The sequence below is a fragment of the Ipomoea triloba genome, chromosome 13 (genome assembly GCF_003576645.1).
Source record: "Ipomoea triloba cultivar NCNSP0323 chromosome 13, ASM357664v1".
NCBI classification, from domain to species: domain Eukaryota; kingdom Viridiplantae; phylum Streptophyta; class Magnoliopsida; order Solanales; family Convolvulaceae; genus Ipomoea; species Ipomoea triloba.
Genome location: NC_044928.1, coordinates 20,691,107 through 20,711,370, shown reverse-complemented (window position 1 = coordinate 20,711,370; position 20,264 = coordinate 20,691,107). Strand labels below are relative to the sequence as shown.

Genomic DNA, 20,264 nt, shown 5'->3' with positions numbered 1-20,264 from the left:
CCCTCCAAATTAACCATTTCAAGTCTTTTGGAGTGAATCAAAGTTCTTTGGAAAACTTGTTTGGATGCAACTCCGGGGATTTTTGTCTTAAAGCATGTTCTTGCAAAATGATGCAAAAATCAAGACAGGACAAATAGCATGTGACAAAGGATTTATTGTTTGAAGAATATAGCTTTATCTAGAAAAATGTCGGGCATTGCAGGATAGATCAGGATAATAGATTAACTAATTGGAATGAAAGAATAAGTCGTAGCCGAGCTTCATGGTGTCATACTAGTTTTCCAGGCTTTTGCCTTATCTTTACTCTTATAATGGCTGAATCCATATCCATGTAAACAAAGGCACGGAGTGTGGATGTATAGTAAGGAATAGAGATTGACATAGATGGTTACCCCTTGTGTGCATAACGTTTGGTATGGCATAAAGGAATTGACTAAAAATCCCTGCTCCCTTCTGCTAAAGTAGAAGTTCCTTAGAGTTTTATACTTTTTGCATTCTCAGAGTACAGAACATATACCTCAATGTGCATTTCCTTTACAGTAACTCTGGAATACTTGCAACAACAACAACAAAATTAAGATTAAAGGTACATATTTACCAATAAATTTAAACACCGAACAAATGTATTGATTGAAAAGCACAGTTCTGCCTGTCCTGTACTGCTGTCAATTTTAGAAGGCTAAAATTAAAGTATACTTGCCTCATGCGACACTAAACCATACGTAAGTTACAACACCTAACCCTTGTATAACTCTTTATAGTTCTTTTAACTTGAGAAGGTAATGCGGTTTTGTGAAGGTGGTTACAAATTTAACCTTTGATGTAAATGATGAATTTCTAACAGAGTTACCGGTCGCCATGGATGCAAAAGCTGCAGTGTGCCAGTGCTAGGTCCCAGATTCTTGTAGAAATCTCAGTCTTGATTGCATCCAAAAGGGCTAATAGAAGCTGATGGCTCCTATATCAGGTTAGAGAGGGTCTAAGATTCTGTGTGCTGTACTTCAGTTCTTTGTACAGATTTCAGTTATTATTTTCATCGTCAATGCATGTATGTACAGTTGTAATGCGTTTTCTAGGTCATGTTTAAAATATGAATGATTTGGATTGTTTTTTCTTTTCTGCCAAATGCATGGTAATTGCTCATACTCCATCCTAGAGAGCTGATGTGTTCAAATAAAAATCAGTGCTTGCACTTTGAATTGCAGATAGTTGTACCACTGACAGTTTGTCAATGGAACTTTGAGAAAACATTTTTATAGAAACTAGGAATCTTCTTTATTGAGGACGACAATGGTTCACACAGTGCTGTGTGGACCATAACAAAAAATACATTTTTAATATATTGAAAGTACATTATTCGTGTATTGAATGAACATTATACAAAATAATGTACTTTCAGTACTCAAATAATGTACTTTTCTTGAATACAATGTACATTTTTAATATACTAAAATTATATTATTTGTGTATTGAATATACATTATAATACCACACAATAATGATTGATTGAGGACCTGGTTGGCTAGCACAGCCAAAATTGCATTTTGAGGGCTTGAAATTGTGGGATTCACTTTGTTGAGAACTCTTTGGTCCATCTTACAACTCTTCCTTTGGATGCCAATATATGGGAAGTGTGATTGGATGGCACTATTTTGCAAAGAGTAATGCTATCCACCCTTCCAAAATTTTATCCTTCTAATCTCATTTCTTGGCACGATTTCATTGAATGGTTTAGTTTTGATAACAAGTTAGTGGGGTCAACTAATTAATGATACCCAATGGTTATAAGCCATATCAGGAGGGATTTTAGGAGGGAACAAAGCATTTTCATTTTGCAAATGGTGATTATGTAGCATCATTGTTACATGACATTCCATTTTTGAGTGAAGCTAAAATGGTGGTTCAGGCTAGTAATGAGCAAATTATACCAAAAGCCTTTGCTCATTCCCTGTTTCAATGAAATGTTCATTATTATAATGTAATGCTTACCACGTGTGAGCTACATGTTTATGGAGGGTAGGATAGCTATTGCCTTAATTGTTATATCATAGATCAGGGTCCACTTGTATTGTGGACTCTAATCTAAAATGATATTAAGATTTTGTACTGATGGATTATATTGACTAGGGATCCGAATCAAATAACCCGATAATGTTAAGGGATATGACAAGTTATAGGATTAAGACAAAGAACAATGTAATAATGAGACAAATTATGAGTCACAGAGACTAAGTTGTTCTTGTATTGATCAAGTGATATGTTATTACAAATGTAGGAATTGTGTAATAACAAGACAAAGTAGTTGCTAAAAACAAGTTGTGTCTCAATTGGACATGAATGAGTGGTGCTGGTGCTGGTGCTGTGCTGTGCTGTCAGAGACTAAAGTTGTTCTTGTATTGATCAAGTGATATTTTATTACAAATGTAGGAATTGTGTAATAACAAGACAAAGTAGTTGCTAAAAACAAGTTGTGTCTCAATTGGACATGAATGAGTGGTGCTGGTGCGGGTGCGGGTGGTCCTTGTGGTCCTGGTGGTGTGGCGCTCTTGCTGCTGCGGCTACTGGATGCTCTCTTGTAGGTGCTTTGGATGTAGTAGCTTCAGATTGTGGCGGTGGTGATGTTGGTGTCAATAGATCAAAAGAATGTGTAAGGATTTTAACATTCATGCTCTTTAGTGTAGCATAGAAAGCTGCTTCAAGGTTAGCAACAACTTCTAGGAAGCTGGGCTAGTTGAACACGCCATCATCTCTCAACAACGTCTCTGGTGGGGTTGGATTGGGGCTTGGTGTGGTGTTTACGGAGTTGGAGAAGTTAGTGAATGTTTCTTTATGATGTCCACAGTAGAGTTTTGCGTCTCAATATCTATGTCTCAATATCTGCCATGACCTCCCCAAACTCCACAATGCTTGATGCCATTTTCTTCAAAGCCTCCGTGACTCGTTGAACTGATTCGGCTTGCACTAGTGCTTGAGTCGGTGGCTCCTCCAGTCTTGGTTTCCTCTCAATCACCTTTCCCTTTCCAAATGCTTCTAACTTGTTTTCTACAGAAATTCTTGCCCTGATCTCTTGTGTGGTCCAGGCAGTGATGGTGGGATGGATTTTTGTCACAATTTGGCCTTTGACTTGAACCCGGTCTAGGTATGAAAGCTTTGAAGAAAAAATGCACACTTAATCTAAATTAAAAATGCATAGAATTATATAATAGAATACACACAAACACCTAACATAATAAACATAATGATATGTCTAAGTAATATATCAATTTTGTATACTGAGGTATAGAATTGGAATTCATAATGCACATAATTATATAACAAAATACACATAAACATCTAACATAATACACATAATCATATGTCTAAGTAATATCAATTCTGTATACTAAGGCATTGAATTGGAATTCATAATGTGCAGAATTATATAATAGAATACACATAAATTCTTAATATAATACACATAATCATAAGTCAATTAATATCAATTCTGTATACTGGAGTATGAAATATCTAAATTCATAATGTACATAATTAGATAGTAGAATACACATAAACTAACATAATACATATAATAATCATAAGTCTAAGAAATATAATTTCTGTGTATTGAGGTATGGATTTGAAATTCATAATGTACAAAATTATATAATAGAATACAAATAAACACCTAACATAATACACATAATCATAAGTCTAAGTAATAGTAGTGCGTACCATAAGGAAAGTGGCAGGTCAAGTGTATGATGCATCCTTTTTCTTTTTCTATGTCTCAGCAATGTCAAGAGACATTTGATTGTGTAACCACACCAATTGAGATCCTTGATATTATCAATGTTTTGCAGTGAATATAGGATCTGGTAGTTACAAAATTAGCTCTTAGCCTCTTATAACCTTTAATTAGTGTAGTTACAATGATGATCACAAATTCCCGTTTAAACATGTCTCCGTGATTATGTCTCTCGACAATCTTATTCAACATCTCAGTTGTTGATGGGATTCCCCTATCTATCCCCTATTGCTCTCTCCATGCGTCAACTATGGCGTTGAACTCATCTGTCTCAATTGTAGCAGTGCCCCCCTATTACAGGAATTTGTCCCCTAGGGACACCAAGTGTGCATTGCACATCCTCCTCCTCTAAAAATAGCTCATCCTCATCAAGTTGTACAGAGCATCTACCAACATCCAACCTTTTCAAAAGATACTTGACTAGTTTGGCATCACAGGATGAGACCTTTACGTCAAGCAATAATCCAAATCCTATTTCCTGTACAGCTTCGTGCTGTTCTGGGCTCAAACTACTGACAAGACTGAAGAGTTACTTAGGTTTCGTTCTTATGTTTAGTTACATCTTATGTTATGGTTTATCCTCCTCTCGTTCTTTTTTTTCCTGGACTGTTTTGGTCTTGGTCTTTCCTCAGCCACTTGTCTGTTATCATTCTTTCTTTTTGTTCTCATCTCATTATTTTTTGGCTCGGAATCTACATGGACAAACAATGAAATAGGCGCATCATCCCTCTTTCTCTCGTACCTAAACATAAGAACGACGCCTAAGCAACTCTTCAGTTTTGTCAGCAGTTTGAGACCTGAACGGCACGGAGCTATAAGGGAAATATGATTTGGATCACTGCTTGACGTAAATGTCTCAGCCTGTGATGCCAAACTAGTCCAGTACCTTTTGAAAAGGTTGGATGTTGGTAGATGCTCTGCACAACTTGATGAGAATGAGCTATTTTTGGAGGAGGATGTATAGTGCACACTTGGTGTCCCTAGGGGACAAATTCCTGTAATAGAAGGCGCTGCTGCAATTGAGACAAATGAGTTCAACGCCTTAGTTGACGGATGGAGAGAGCGGTTGGGGATAGATAAAGGAACCCCATCAACAACTGAGATGTTGAATAAGATTGTCGAGAGGAGTGATCACGGAGACATGTTTAAACGAGATTTTGTTATCTTTGTTGTAACTACACTAATCGAAGGTTACAAGAGCAAGTTTGTAATTACATGATCCTATATTCATTGCAAAACGTTGATGATATCAAGGATATCAATTAGTGTGGTTACACAATTAAATGTTTCATTTACACTACTGAGACATGAAAGAAAAACATGATGCATTATATGCTGAACCTGCCACTTTCCTAATGGTACACACTATTATTACTTAGACTTATGATTACGTGTATTATGTTAGATATTTATGTATATTCTATTATATGATTCTGTATATTATGAATTTCAAATTCATACCTCATACTCCGTAAACACCACACCAAACCCTATTCCAACTCCACCAGAGACGTTGAGAGATGATGACGTTTTTTAACCACCCAGTTTCCTAGAAGCTGTTGCTGACCTTGAAGCAGCTTTCTATGCCACACTGAAGAGCATGAATGCTGAAATTCCTAAACTTTCTTTTGATCTATTAACACCAATGTTGCAAGAATCGCGCCTAGACACCGCCCGGCCGCCTAGTTGGTCGGCTAGGCGGTGTAGGCGGTCAAGGCGGCGCCTTGACCGCCTAGCCGGCTGAACCGTCTCAGCGCCAACCCCACCACCCACCCCCTTTTTTTTGGCAGATTCATAAGATTTTTGAAGCAGTCTTCCCCCAATATCAATTTGCAGTCTGTCGGTTGATCGTCTTCGCCACGTACGCCGCCCCACGAGATCACGTCCCTTCGCTTGTCGCCACTGCCAACTCTAATCTGCGCTGGTCGATCGCCTCTGCTTTCTGCCACGCATGCCGCCCCACGCGACCACATCCCTTTTGCCGTTCGCCACCACCATCGCCAACTTAGGAGCAGATTAGTTTTTAGTTTTTTACTTTCGTCTTCCACTAGTAGAATATTGATTATTGAATATTGAGAGATGAGAGATGAGAGATGAATAGATAATGGTTGAGCAGATCAGACAAGTGAGGCAGTGAGGGCTTGGGAACTGGGAAATCTTACATTGAGAACTGGGAAGGCTGTTTGAAATCACGTGCATATACACGTGCATATACATCTGATAAGCGACCAACTGACCAAGCATTAATTAAATATTGAAACTAATATTGAAACTAATAATGCTTAAATGACATAACTAAACAAATAAAAAAATAATAAAAAAAAAATTAAATCGGGCGCCTAGGCGCTCTCTGGGTGCCTAGCGTCTTTTTCAACCTTGATTAACACCAACACCACCACTGCCACAGTCTGAAGCTACTACATCCAAAGCACTTGCTAGAGAGCAGCCGGCAGTAGCACCAGCAAGAGCACTACTAACACCACAAGGACTACCAACACCAACGACAACAGCACCAGCATTAGCAACACCAACAGAAGCAACACAATCATCTCCATCGACCCGAACCATGCTGGAAAATTTGGTGGAAGATATTGCCAGAGGAGCACCACCACAAGCCGAAGCACAACCGCAACTTTCAACAACACCACCGCCACAACCAACCACAGAACAACTGGAATTTGACAAGTATAAACTAAATATTATGGATATTATTTCTGTGTATTTTATTAAGAGTTTATGTATATTCTATTATATTTGTTGATGGTGATGACAACACATGATCTATGGATGACGATGATTAATATCTATGATTGGGTAAATGGTAATTTACTAGTGATAATGGAATAATGAGGATTAATAATGCTAATAAATGGTGATTAATTAGTTGGAATGATATTAATAATGTTGATGAGTGGATTAGTGTTAGTGATGATTGTAGAAATGATGATGATTAGATAATGGTTGTTAATGGTTAATAATATATTAATTATGGTTGATGATGAAATTATTATTACTATTATTATTATTATTATTAAATAAGGAAAGTCATGAAGATGGTGATGAGTTTATAAGGATTATGATCAAGGTAATGATTAATGGTGATGATTGAGGAATGATTTATGTCATTGATGATGGGTGAATGAGGATGATAATAATTGTGTGATTAATAAGTGATGGCTAGATGTTTGGACTAAGAATGATATGGATTAAATACTATTATTAGTGATAATATAGTATATGGGTGAATAAAGATTGGTTGGTTCACAGGTTCCTTGTTGATGTGAGTATAAATGATTTCATTATGATTTACTAATTTTTTCATGTCATCAAAGTCTTTTTACTTGAAGCATTAAACCCTTTTCTATTTACATTCATAAGCATGCGGGCCTGATTTACTTATCTTACATATGAGTATATCTATATATACGTGTATGCATTAAGTATGTTATCTATTATTGTATATGATTTTATATGCTACTTGATGTATAACGTGCTTATGAGATTATCAAATCTACTTATTTTTCAAGTGGAGAAGACTATTTGCTCTTTGAATGATTGCCACGAAGGAATTGCTCTTTGGATGGAAGGGTTATTAGGATTGGATGTTGCAGCTATTTATGGAGAATTGAAGGAAAAGACTACTTGCTCTTTGGATGACTGCCACAAAGGAATTTGAAGGAAAAGACTACTTGCTCTTTGGATGGAAGGGTTACTTTTAATTGAAATTTCAAAAATATTTAAAAATTTGTCTAAAAGTAAATCCAAATAGCATTTCCTCAAATAGCTGCAACATCCAAGCCTACTAGCCATTCCATCCAAAGAGCAATTCCTTTGTGACAGTCATCCAAAGAGCAAGTAGTCTTTTCTTTCAATTCTCCATAAATAGCTGCAACATTCAATCCTAATAACCCTTCCATCCAAAGAGCAATTCCTTCGTGGCAATCATTCAAAGAGCAAATAGTCTTCTCCTTCAATTCTCCTATGCTATATATATATATTACGGGGTAGTGGAGTGGTTTATACTTAGCATTTATGTTAATGGGTTGTTTTCTTGTGATTTTGCTTAACCCCTTTCAGGTTCAGACTGATGTGTGCCGAGAGCGCCTTAGAGGAGTAAGATAATCTAGCATCCTTTTGATCTAGCTCTTAGTGTAGTCCCTTCTTATTTTCTATGTTTTGATGATCGAATTATTGACTCTTGATGACTAGTTTGTTTATTTGGATTCCTTTTGGTTAGCATGGTGCTTGGACACCGGGTTTGTGACCCCTTTATCATTTTTGGATTTATAGATGTTTGAATTGATTTTGATTTAGTTATCCTTATGCAGGTAACTACGACGGTAGCATCCCCTAGCCTTTGGGGATATTAATCTAATGATGATGGTTTATTAGTATTTAAATCCTTGTTTTTATGCCTTAAGTTTTTAATTATAATCTAGGCTCGAATGTTAGAATTAGGGGTGTTACAGTTTTTGTGAAAGTATTTTGCATGTTTGGTAATAGGGTGGAATTAAATGATTGCCAATATTGATGTTTGGTAATGTATGACTCTGGAAATAAAGTTTTAAAAAATACAAATATAAAAAAGTAAGACAATTGATTCTAATATAGTAACATTCGGAACACTAATATGAACAAGAACAAAAAAAAATCAAAACAAAAATCTAGAAGCACTAATCCAAACTTAAAAATCAGATTATCAATAAGGTGGAATGATACTTCATTTTAATTAGGCAATGTGATTTTTAAATGAAGGGTGTAATCAAATCACATAATTATGGCCTGGTCAAGCGGCATAATTGTGGTCCTCCTAAGTGAGAAGGTCATAGGTTCGATCCTCAATGGATGTATGAACATATATATTATATTGTAATAGAGTCAATAGTATTCAAAAAAAATAAATTCACATAGTTATGTTTTAAAAAGTTATCAACCAAACATTAACTATGATTTTGATTTCAATTTTTAATGCGTAAACCCATGAACCAAATACACTCTTAATTTAACCAAAGCGTACCAAGTCCCTCTTCTAGTCTTGGAACCAAAATGATGCACCATGAAGCCTAATGACGGACAACTCCTCCCCAAGCCGGTAAAATTATTTTGTGAACCATGGCTTACATAATAAAAATTACATTTTTAATATATTAAAAGTATATTATTTGTGTACTGACGGTACAATATATAAAATGATGTATATTCCCTTAATAATGTGATACGCTATTGATTTACAATTTACGAATATAAAAAATGACACTATATTAAACCATGATCCACGTGAAATAAAATAACTCGGTCTTGAATTTGCCACACATGCCAACTCATATTCCTGCAAGCACAGAAAAGCGACCTACCTCACTTCATGGATGGCCATTCCAACCGTGAATTAACTTTGAGCTTTGAAGCCCATCTCCCAAAAGCTCATGCACAAGCCCATTAAATGCCTCTTGATGAAATTGCAATTTAAATCATGGACCAGCAGCTCTACTTGACATTATGGATCATAATTTAAAATGACATCAAATTATGTGTCTTAATTAACGTATTATGTACGTTAATAAATTATATACATGTAAATAATATGTTAACTACAGACACATAATATATTGACTATAAACACATAATATATTAACTGCATAATATGTATATGCAAAAAAGAACCAACACCATTTGGAAATAGTATAATTATAATTTCAAGCTAATGCCTAGCATTAGTTTAAAATTATAATTATAATATTTGCATATGGTGTATGTTTTTTTTTCTTCACAAATATAAGTAATAATTTGTTGGAGAAAAAAAAATAAATGAAATACATGTTGTACCCTGATTTTACGAGTAAAAATGCCAATTTAACAGAAAGGGGGAAAATCGTCTTTTTAAACTAATTGAGGGCTAATGTAAATACATGAATAATTTAGGGAAAAAAAAAGTGCTATAAGAATATAATTTATGGAGAGAAAAAAATGTCCCTTTTTTTGTTTTTTTTTTTTTTTTTTAAATATATTAGCATTAAATTAAATATTACAAAAAATTTATAAATAGCTTGAATCATGGTAATTGAATTATAATTCTCTCTCTTTTTTTTTTTTTTTCCATGGTAATTGAATTCGAAAAATAAAATGGGATAAAAGGATTATTAGATGTTTAGATTTAAAACTTGTATTTAATATTTACGAAGGCTACTCATTTGGTTTGTAATATATGAGGTTGGTCGGTTGGTTTGGGAACAATTTTGATTAATCCGTTACTGATGCATATTATTATTAAATTTAAATTTTGATTAATTACAGCCAACCTATATATTAGCAGACTTATTTGGGAGGTTTTCTAATTTGCAAAATTTTATTGAACTTTTGTTTATTAAAAATGGAAAGTCCCATTTCTTCAAAAAAAAAAAAATGGAAAGTCCAATATTTAGTCGATAAACAAATTTTAACCAAATATTTTACCAAGGTAAAAATTTGTGTGAGACCATCTTACCGTAAAACGGGTCGGATCAATGTGAAAATGTGATAGAAAATGTAATACTGTTGATGGAAAATATAATACTTTTACATCAAAACGTAAAATTGTTACTATACATTTTTCTTCAAAAGTATTACATTTTACCATATAAATGATACAATTTTTATTCTTGATTAGTATTACATTTGAGCATACAAGTATGACATTTGCATGTTGATTCAACCCGACCCGTCTCACAAATAAGGATCTGTAAGACGGTCTCACACAAGTGTGACCCTTTTACCAATAACATAGTATGTGCTTTATATAAATTACTAGTTTTACAATGAGTACGCAAATGAGCTAATGCCTAATGTTTATATTTAAATAAGTATTTTAAATCATATTAATGCAAGATTATATAGAAGAAGCTCATACATAGGTAATTGAATGTCGAATTTGTTTATTTAAATAGGTAATTCAAAGTATATGAATGCAAAATTATATAGGAGATTTATTATAATTGTCACTAAAATAAATGTTTGCAATTTTGTAAAATCGATAGTCTAAATACTTAATTAGTCTAAATAAATACTACTTTTGGTTTGAATTTCTCTAAGTCTTCTTCATTTTATTTGACTAGAATTGTCATTGGCCCTGTTTGGTAGATGGCTGTTAGCTGATTGAGTTAGAAGATATAATTAATTGATAATATTAGCTGATTGTAGAAAAGTGTTTGGTAAATTAGCTGTTAGCTGATAGCTGTTTGGTATAATTTATTTTCTCAAAATGCTAATTGAAAATGTTGCTTTGAGTAGCCTTTTGAAATTTAGTATTTTGGAGTTACAAAAAGCTTATTAACAAAACACTTATATTGATTTTTTAATCAAATCAAACAACTAATAATGGTCAAATAGGTCAAAATTGGTTGATATGCTAATTATTTATCAAACAGGACCATTGTCTTCATCTTTACTATTTTGTCATTTTTTTATTGCTAGTGTGTCATTTGCAATTGGGTTGCTGGTGGTAACATAGATGACAACGTAATGCAATGACAATGCTAGCCAAAATATGGTGTAGGAAGTTGTGGGATATACCTTGTTGTGTATATGAATGAGATCTTAGTTGCACTATGAACTATTGATCTTGAAAACATCTGTTGATATTTGCAAATGTAGTTTCTTCCTTTAGGTTTGCAACTTTGTAAAATCGATAGTCTAAATACTTAGCCTAAACAAATACTGCTTTTGGTTTGAATTTTTCCGAGTCTTCTTCATTTTATTTTGGCTAGCATTGTCATTGTCTTCATCTTTACTATTTTGTCATCTATTTTTTTTTTATATTTTTATATTTTATTTTTTATATTGCTAGTGTGTCATTTGCAATTGGGTTGCTGGTGGTAACATAGATAACAATGTAATGTAATGAGATTATGATGTAGGAAGTTGTGGATTTACCTTGTTGTGTATATGAATGCGATCTGATTTGCACTATGAACTATTAATCTTGCAAACGACTGTTGATATTTTGCAGACAGTTTTTTCCTTTACATGTTTCATGTGGAAGTATTGAGTAAAATATTAATATTTATTATATTTGTAGAAGGTTCATGAGTAGTACATCTTGTTCTATTTTTATAACTTGTTTACTTGATAGTAACAACAATAACTCTGCAGGTAGTGCGAATACTGATCATGCAGCAACGTGTCCAGTTATATCAACAATTTTCACATCCATTTTGCACATGTTCATTTTCAATTTCATATTTTTGGAATTATTATGAATGAGCTGAGTGTAGTACGTACTTGATTTTATGTGTGTGTTTATACAATAACATAGGATGCGCATTATACGAATTACAACTTATTTCATAGTGAATTAATGATATAAATTAATATAAAATTATATTGTGAAATATTTACAAAAAATTTCTTTTAATTCGTGTAGTATTGTTCAACTACTACAATAAAAATGGACATAGACAATTGTTAAAAACCATTATCTATATATTAGATAAAAATATATTGTTGAAACTAGTGTTGTTGTAAGTCTCGTTCAAAGACAACAGTTAAAATATAGCAAGGAAAACGGTTAAAAACCTTAAGCGTTGTTGTAACCTTTTTTTTGACCCACTTGTTGCTGGTTGTCATTTCCATATATTTTTAAAACTGATGACAACATTTTCACATACTTTTTTGACCATACCATATTACCATCCACTAGCTTTTTAAAAATTGGTTATCAGATTGAACATTAAGCAAATTGTTCTGACATGACAAAAAATACGTGATGAAACTCTTTAACTTTAATTCTCTTTTTTGGAAACAGCCAGAGAAATTCAAATGGGGCATTTCCTTAACCAAATTTGCTGTCCTATCATTAATTATACTTTGTTTTTTTTTTTTGAATTAATGTCGTGCAAGTTTGGTCAAACAATGATATGGTAGGGATATAGAAAAAAGCTTATGCTTCCATTATATGATAAAAGCAGCGAGCAAAGGCAAAAGCAAAAAATTAGAAAAAAAAAATGAAAAGAACATAAAAAGCAAAAGCTAAAGTAACTAAATCCCTTCTAACTTCCATTACATGCATTAATACAATAAAAGCGTTGAGACAGACATTGAAAATTCAATGTGTCCATGTGAGCATAAATATAATATAAATATAAACGTGCAGTCCAACTATCAGCTTAGGCTTTTAGTTGGATGGAGCACATAATTCAATTTGGTATCAAAGCCACCCAAAAAAAGGTCATGCGTTCGAATCTCCGCGCTACCCAAAAAAAAGAAGACTATGGTCCGCACACGTGAGGGTTAGTTGGATGGAGCACATGATTCAATTGTGCAATAATAATTATCACCCCTCACCCTCAAATTAATGAAATTCAATAGTAGATTAAAATTGTCATTATCATGCAATATGCCTTTCAAGATTAGTTAACTCATATATCCAACCGTTCTGAAGGAGTGGATCATTTTCTATAGTAATTTTAAAAATATTTAATTTTTCAGTATATATAAAGGATATTTTGTCAACCAACAACGTCTAATAATTCAATATTTTTACCAAAAAAATTGAAAGTAAACGATAATTTTAAAATAATGCATTTAGTGTTCAATTGTGCTCTAAATTAATTCTATGATTATTTGAGTATTGTTGGGTAGTGCCCACATCTTGATATGCTTTATAATCATTTTTCATTTAGAATTATCAATATGTTGTATTTGATTGTTACTTTAATTTGTTAGTAGTTCTTAGCATAAACTTGGTGTGCGTTTGTGCCAAGGAGAAATTGATAATTTTATTTTTAACAAACCTAGTGAGTATTTGTTGGTCGGGGCGAGAGTTTTTCAAGGTTCTAATGTTGCCCAATGTATTGTCTTATGAGATTTTTGGGATAATTATTTAGTTAGGGAAATAACGACTATAAAGTCTTGTAGTTATCAACAAATTTTGAAAAGATTTGTGTTTGGGAGGTTGTTCAAGTTGCTATAACCAAGTTTAATTTATAATTGTTGTGCATGTCTTAGAAACTGTGATATACTATATGTTGAATTATTGTGAAAATATTTTCTTAGGTAAAGTTTTTATACCTTCAATTTAATGGTTTTCATATTTTGTTTATTGCTATTCGAGTTGTGTTAATTTGAAATATTTTGTTTTTATTGAACCCAACAACCCCCATAATTTATTTTGAAAGAAGTAAAGCAATCGTTTCCTATGAAGATGATCCTACTCACCAATCACCTCTATGCACTATTTTTAAGAGTAGGTAATTTTAATTTATTTTGACGGTTTGATATTCTACTAAAATTTGGCCTTGTTGCCAAGGAATGACTTTTGAAAGTTTTGTTTCCTTTTAATTTCTTGTATCTATTTTGCAATTTATCCATGTTATTCTCATATAGGAGATTTGGTATTTGATCCTAAAAATGAAAGAATTGAGTAGAAACTAAAAAAGAGGCACGAGAAGCAAATCAAACATCGTGTTTTGGGTCAAGGACCTTATGGTTCAGTGGCACCAAGTTGTTTTTTCATTTGGGAGGTTGTGTGTTTGAGCCTCAGTGGAAGTGATATTGACTCTTAATTGCTTCAATAGGTTGAGTGAACAGATAATAGTAGTTATAATTCATTGTAATACAGTCAGTAGTAATAAAAAAAACATCGTATTTTGGAGTTAACAACCTTTATGCATTAACTTTCCTAATATCTAGAACCTTTTGAACTAAAATCTTGTCTAATTCATCTATTACCTACTTTTCATCATGGTCTTGCAAGTGATGATCCCCAGAAGCATCTCAAGGAGTTATGCATTGTGTTCTCAACTTTGCTCCCACAAGAAATGACGAAGTAACATATTAAAGTAAGACGGTTCCTTTTTCATTGACTGATAAGGCTAAGGATTGGTTATTTTTTAATTTCTTCTTATCAGTTATGTTAACACTTGGAATGAATTGTAAGAAGCATTTCCTAGAAAAAAATTTCCTATTTCTAGGGTTGCTAACATTGAGAAAGAAATATGTGGGATTAGACAACAAAGTGGATAAACATTGTATGAATATTGAAAAAGATTTAAGTAGTTGTGTGCTAGATGACCACAACATCAAATTCTTGAATATTTTCTTATTCAATATTTTTATATATGAAAGTCTTTTCCTGATGGATTGGAACATGATTGATGCAGCAAGTGGAGGAACATTGGTAAACAAGATACCCAATGAAGCAAGAACTTTTATTGCAAACATGGGTACTAATACTCAACAATTTGGAAGTAAGCAAGGTGTGATTTTTGAGAAGGTTAATGAAGCATTTGGAAACTTAGAAAATGACTTTTGCATGTTATTTTAAAATTTTTTCAACATTTGACTATCAATACAAATATATTTAATTGAAAATACTCATTATATATGGTAAAATGAAATATGACACATTATAGCGAAATATATCTTTCGAGATTTTTAATCAAAAGACATTTTTCAAAATCCTATATCATACTCTCTCCCTTCTAGTGGTGTCAAGTGGACGGGTGGACTCTCCTTGTGTTTCATTATTATTTGAACATGATTGGACTAGATCGGTTAAAATATGGGTTTTGTTGGTCATGCCACCTCTCACGAGGTAATGGAGCTCGTGATGGAGCATTCTGAGGCTAATGTCTACTTTTCATGCAAGTCTTTACGGCGTGATAGCCTGTGTAAAGGAAGTCCTTTAGTTGTTTGCAGCTATAAATAAAGCTTTTCATCTCATTTGTGGGAAGAATGTATATTTTTACACTTTTAATTTTTTAGACTTGTACTTTATATTTTATAGAGAGGATCCTCCCTAGGGTTCTTATAACAACTTAACAATTAACTTGATCTAAGAATTCTAAAGGATTCCAATTTACAATTGTGAAGATTTGCTTGGAGATTGAAGATTGTGCTTTCAAAGTCAAGTGTTCATTTCAATTGCAATTTACTTTTTTTTAATTTGAAATGTTTCCATTGATTCTTTATCTTAGTTATTCAATTGTAACAATGTCTAGTTAAATATTAGGGAATTAAGATTAGGTTTACTTGTTAGGATGCTACAATGTTTTGAATTGCAATTACGAAATGACTTGATTCTTGTTGGAAATAGACTTTGTATAAACTATTGTATGGTGATGGCCACATCATGCAATAGGTTTTGGAGGCTTGTAGTTGGCAAGAGATTGAGACTACACTATAGCCTAATCCACTTGCATTTCCCACTTTGCATCGAGAAGTAGAGCTCGGAATAAGATGTGTACTCTAACGGGGCGTTTGGTTGGAGGGAAGAAATTAGGTAGGAAAGGAATTACAATTCCATGGGAAAAGAATAATGTGGAATAAAGCGGGAGTTTAAATTTCAGTGTTTGGTTGGAGGGAATAAAATTACTAGGAATTTTAATCCCAACGTTTGGTATACATGGGGATTGAAAGGGAATAAGTAGTATAAAATCCAAAATGCCCATTTGTTATTATTATTATTATTATTATTATTATTAATATTATTATTATTAAATGACAAGTACACAAAAAATATAACATATTAAATTATACGAAATGTCTCAAGTAGTAAACTTGCTACGAGAATAGGATTTTACTACTTGATATGCCAAATAGACTATGAGAGTGGCATTGGCAATGGAAACATCTTCCAAGAATCACGATCAATGCATTATACTACTTCCTATACCTAGGACCATTCTATTGCATCCAATCAAGGAGCACCTAGTCCTAGTCATCTCCATTCACTTGATTACATTCGTGTTTGTTACATGCTTCTTTACATTTGCATGTTACTTTACTTTTCCTTATTGCCTTGATAATGCTCTCTTTTAAAGTCTTGAAACCTAGCTTTCTACGGCTCTTAAGCACTTGTTCTTAGCCACACATTGCTCAATTTTCATTTATCATTGTTAGAAAACGACATCCCGGAAAAGTTTCATCTTTCTCAACTTTCTTTCCATCCCACGCATACATCTTTCTCAACTTTCTTTCAATAAATTAATTAATATTTTATAAAAATAACTTTGTTATAGATTTATATTTGTAAGTGTATAAATGATACACATTTTTGTACCCTAATGTTGGCTAATTATTTGTCAAACCATTATAGTTTATTATGTGCTTATTTTATGTTTTGGAGTATTATTCTTTGAGCAAATACCAATTTCGGTCCCATGACTAGTAGCAAAATGACAATTTTGGTCCACATATTTAATTTCTACCAATTTTGGTCTCATAACTATTGTTTTAGTACCAGTTTTCATCCACGACTATAGATTTAGTGCCAAAATTCATCGCACCGGTCATCCATCCGTTTAAAACGTGCAAAAATATAAAATTATTAAGGGTATTTATGTCCTTTTCAACTTAATATCCCAATTTCAGCATGAATAAATAGATTTAAGTCCTAAGACGATAGATCAAAATTCGCAATTTTTCTCCTCATTTTACCTTAATTTGAGAAGGAGAGCTGTGAATTGTGATCAATCTTATGGCTTAAATATCTTTAGTCATACTCAAATTGGGATATTGAGTTGAAAAGGACGCAAATACCTTTAATACTTTTAGATTTCAACACATTTTAAACGGATGGATGACCGGCGCGATGAATTTTGGCACTAAAACAATAGTTATGGGACCAAAATTAGTACTAAAACAATAGCCGTGAGATCAAAACTGGTAGAATTTAAACATGTGGACCAAAATTGTCATTTTGCTAATAGTCGTGGAACCAAAATTGGTATTGCTCATTATTTTTTGTTGTATAAAATGAAACTGAATAGCAATTCTCACATATTGAGTGTATATTGTTAAATGGAAATAATGAAGTTGAATAATAATGATACTTTAGTGGTGCTACAATGAAATTACATTGTGTATAAAATGTAACTAAATAACATATCTCACATATGATATACATTATCAAATGAAACTGTAGTTGAATTAAAATGATACTATAGTAGTGCTGTAATGAAACTGAATAATGAGAAAGGTTGCTACGAGTAATATAACGAATTCACAGCCTACCGTTATTAATGGACAAAGTTAAAAACGATTTTGTTTTGGTCATGATCCATGTGGTGTGGTCCACAATAAAATTTGTCATAGAAATTATTGTTTAAATATTATAAAAAAATATTTCTAATTTGATGATAAGTCAAATTAGAAATACTAAAATATACTCCGTAATACATATTATTATTATTATTATTATTATTATTATTATTATAATATTAAGGGGTTATTGGTTTCTAATCGAGAGACGAGTACATCAAAATTTTCCTTTATCCTCGTAAAGAGACAATAAAATATAATACATGTGATTCTTTTAATTTCGTCTAGAAATTTCCTAACATTTACAACACAAACTTTTTTTTTTTTTTTTGAAAGATAAAACACAAACTTTTAAAAGCTAGAGATAACACATAATATTCCGATCAATCGCCAAAGATCAGAAACTGTCTCAAGGCCTTAGCATAGGCCTGATGCTTACCTTTATTGCAGTAGAAGCATGAACTAGAACCTACTAGTGTCAGAAGGAGAGAAAATGACAAGAAATATGATACCATTGCTAGATAGTGAAACACATACACAAGTGTCTGGGATAAGCTTAATGATATGCTGTCAAAGTTAAACACATACACAACTGTCTAGGATAAGCTTAATGATATCTTAGACAATTTACTTAATAACCATAAGATTTTATGTTCGATTTTTCGTAGAAATTATTTATTGGTTCTACCTTTTAATTTAAGTCAATCAACTATAAATAATTTATGTTAGTTTATCTCTTTATGATCTTTTATCAACTAGAATTACAAGATGAGTTTCATCAAAACGTCGCACCATTTAATAGTAGTGACTGCAACTCTACGAGTTCTCCTGTAAATCAAAAGGATAAGCTTAATGGTTATAAATTAATAAGTCTTATTAGAATAATACTACACCCAGGGCTGTTTATAAATATAAAATATTTCAGTTTCGTAAAAAAATTAGACTTTTCTGTCTAAACTAAATCAAATGTTCTCCAAATTATATATAAAAAAATTATAGAAAATTGGAAAATTTTTAAACCTCACAACTTAATAAATAAATTTGTAAAATGGTATTTTTGTGAAAACCATTCTCCAAATGCAATAAAAAAAATATATCATTATTACCATGAACGCTAGCACCTACATATGCTCTGAGTTACCATGCCTCCTGTGAGCATAAATATAATATGTGCAGTCCAACTATCAACTTAGACTTTTAGTTGAGATGGAGAACATGATTTAATTTGGTATCAGAATCATGCAAAAGATCAAGAGACTTCCACGTGTTGCGCTTGGAATCCACCGCACACGTTGAGGGGGCGTGTGAGCATAAATAATTTAATTCCTCCCAAATCCTCTTTCGGGCCAGGGTGTAGGGATTCAATCTTTTGAGAACAACTATTATATTATCTTTTAGTGGTATAGTCAATTTTTGAATTCAGTGGAGTCCATACAATCAATGTTATATTTTAGCATATAAAATATAAGTTTAATTTACTTTATTGATAAAATGTTTGTTTTATAATTACCAAGGGGATGTGTCTCGACATTTTTAAAATGTTGATTAATTTTCTCTTTATTAACATTTTTTAAATGATCAAGCAATTCATTAAAAAAATTATAACTTGGTTTTACCATTTCTAATATTAAAATTAAAATAATTTTACAAGCAAAAAAGCTAATGGATTGACAATATTTCTATGTCTTGGCTAATCTTTTAGTAAAAGAATAAACCTCTTTATTATTTGAAAATGCAAAGTAAATTAAAAATACAATGTTAAAGATATAAGTTTCAAGTTGGTTAAAATTCAGAAAAGTTTCATAAAATAAAGTCATTTTTTAACATGTGGTAGTGCATACATACTGGTGTAAAGCCGCACAACTAAACAGGAAGCAGTAGCTGCACTAGATCTTGCCCAGATATAAGAACCAATCTTAGCCTTAAATCTCTAAAAATTTGACGTATCTAATCATATTTTTTAAAAAATACGATGGTATTTTTGTAATTATCATCAACTTCACTATGTAAACTTGGACACTTAAATATGCAATAATCTTTAAAACCTAATTATGCAAACCTGGTAAATTTTATAAAATCAACAAAAAAGTTAATTAAATCTAAACTATAATCGCTAAACCTTAAGCAATAAAAAGTGAACCACTAAACCAAATAAAACAAAAAACTCAATCATAAACTCTATAATCGAAACCTTAAGTGCATGATTTTCTTTCTTAAGATGTGTGATTTGTGTGCTTAAGGAGTCTCAGTTGTGAAACTTAAGGTGTGTGCAGTGGTTTTTTCCTTCTTAAGGTGCTTTGTTTGTATGCTTAATGTGTGTCATTTTAATGCTTAAGGTTAGGTGCGTCTTTGGTGTGTTAATCGCATAACCGCACGGGAACCATTTCCAATATATATATATATATATATATATATATATATATATATATATATATATATATATATATATATATATATATATATATAT

General features: G+C 32.3%; 1 long non-coding RNA gene across 1 annotated transcript; it reads left to right on the top strand.

The window, feature by feature from the left end:
- Positions 1 to 843: 843 nt before the first annotated feature.
- Positions 844 to 8,101, top strand: LOC116002739. The gene is made up of 2 exons (XR_004094539.1): positions 844 to 967; positions 7,862 to 8,101. It is a non-coding gene; the product is annotated as an uncharacterized LOC116002739 (long non-coding RNA).
- The last annotated feature ends 12,163 nt before the right edge of the window (positions 8,102 to 20,264 follow it).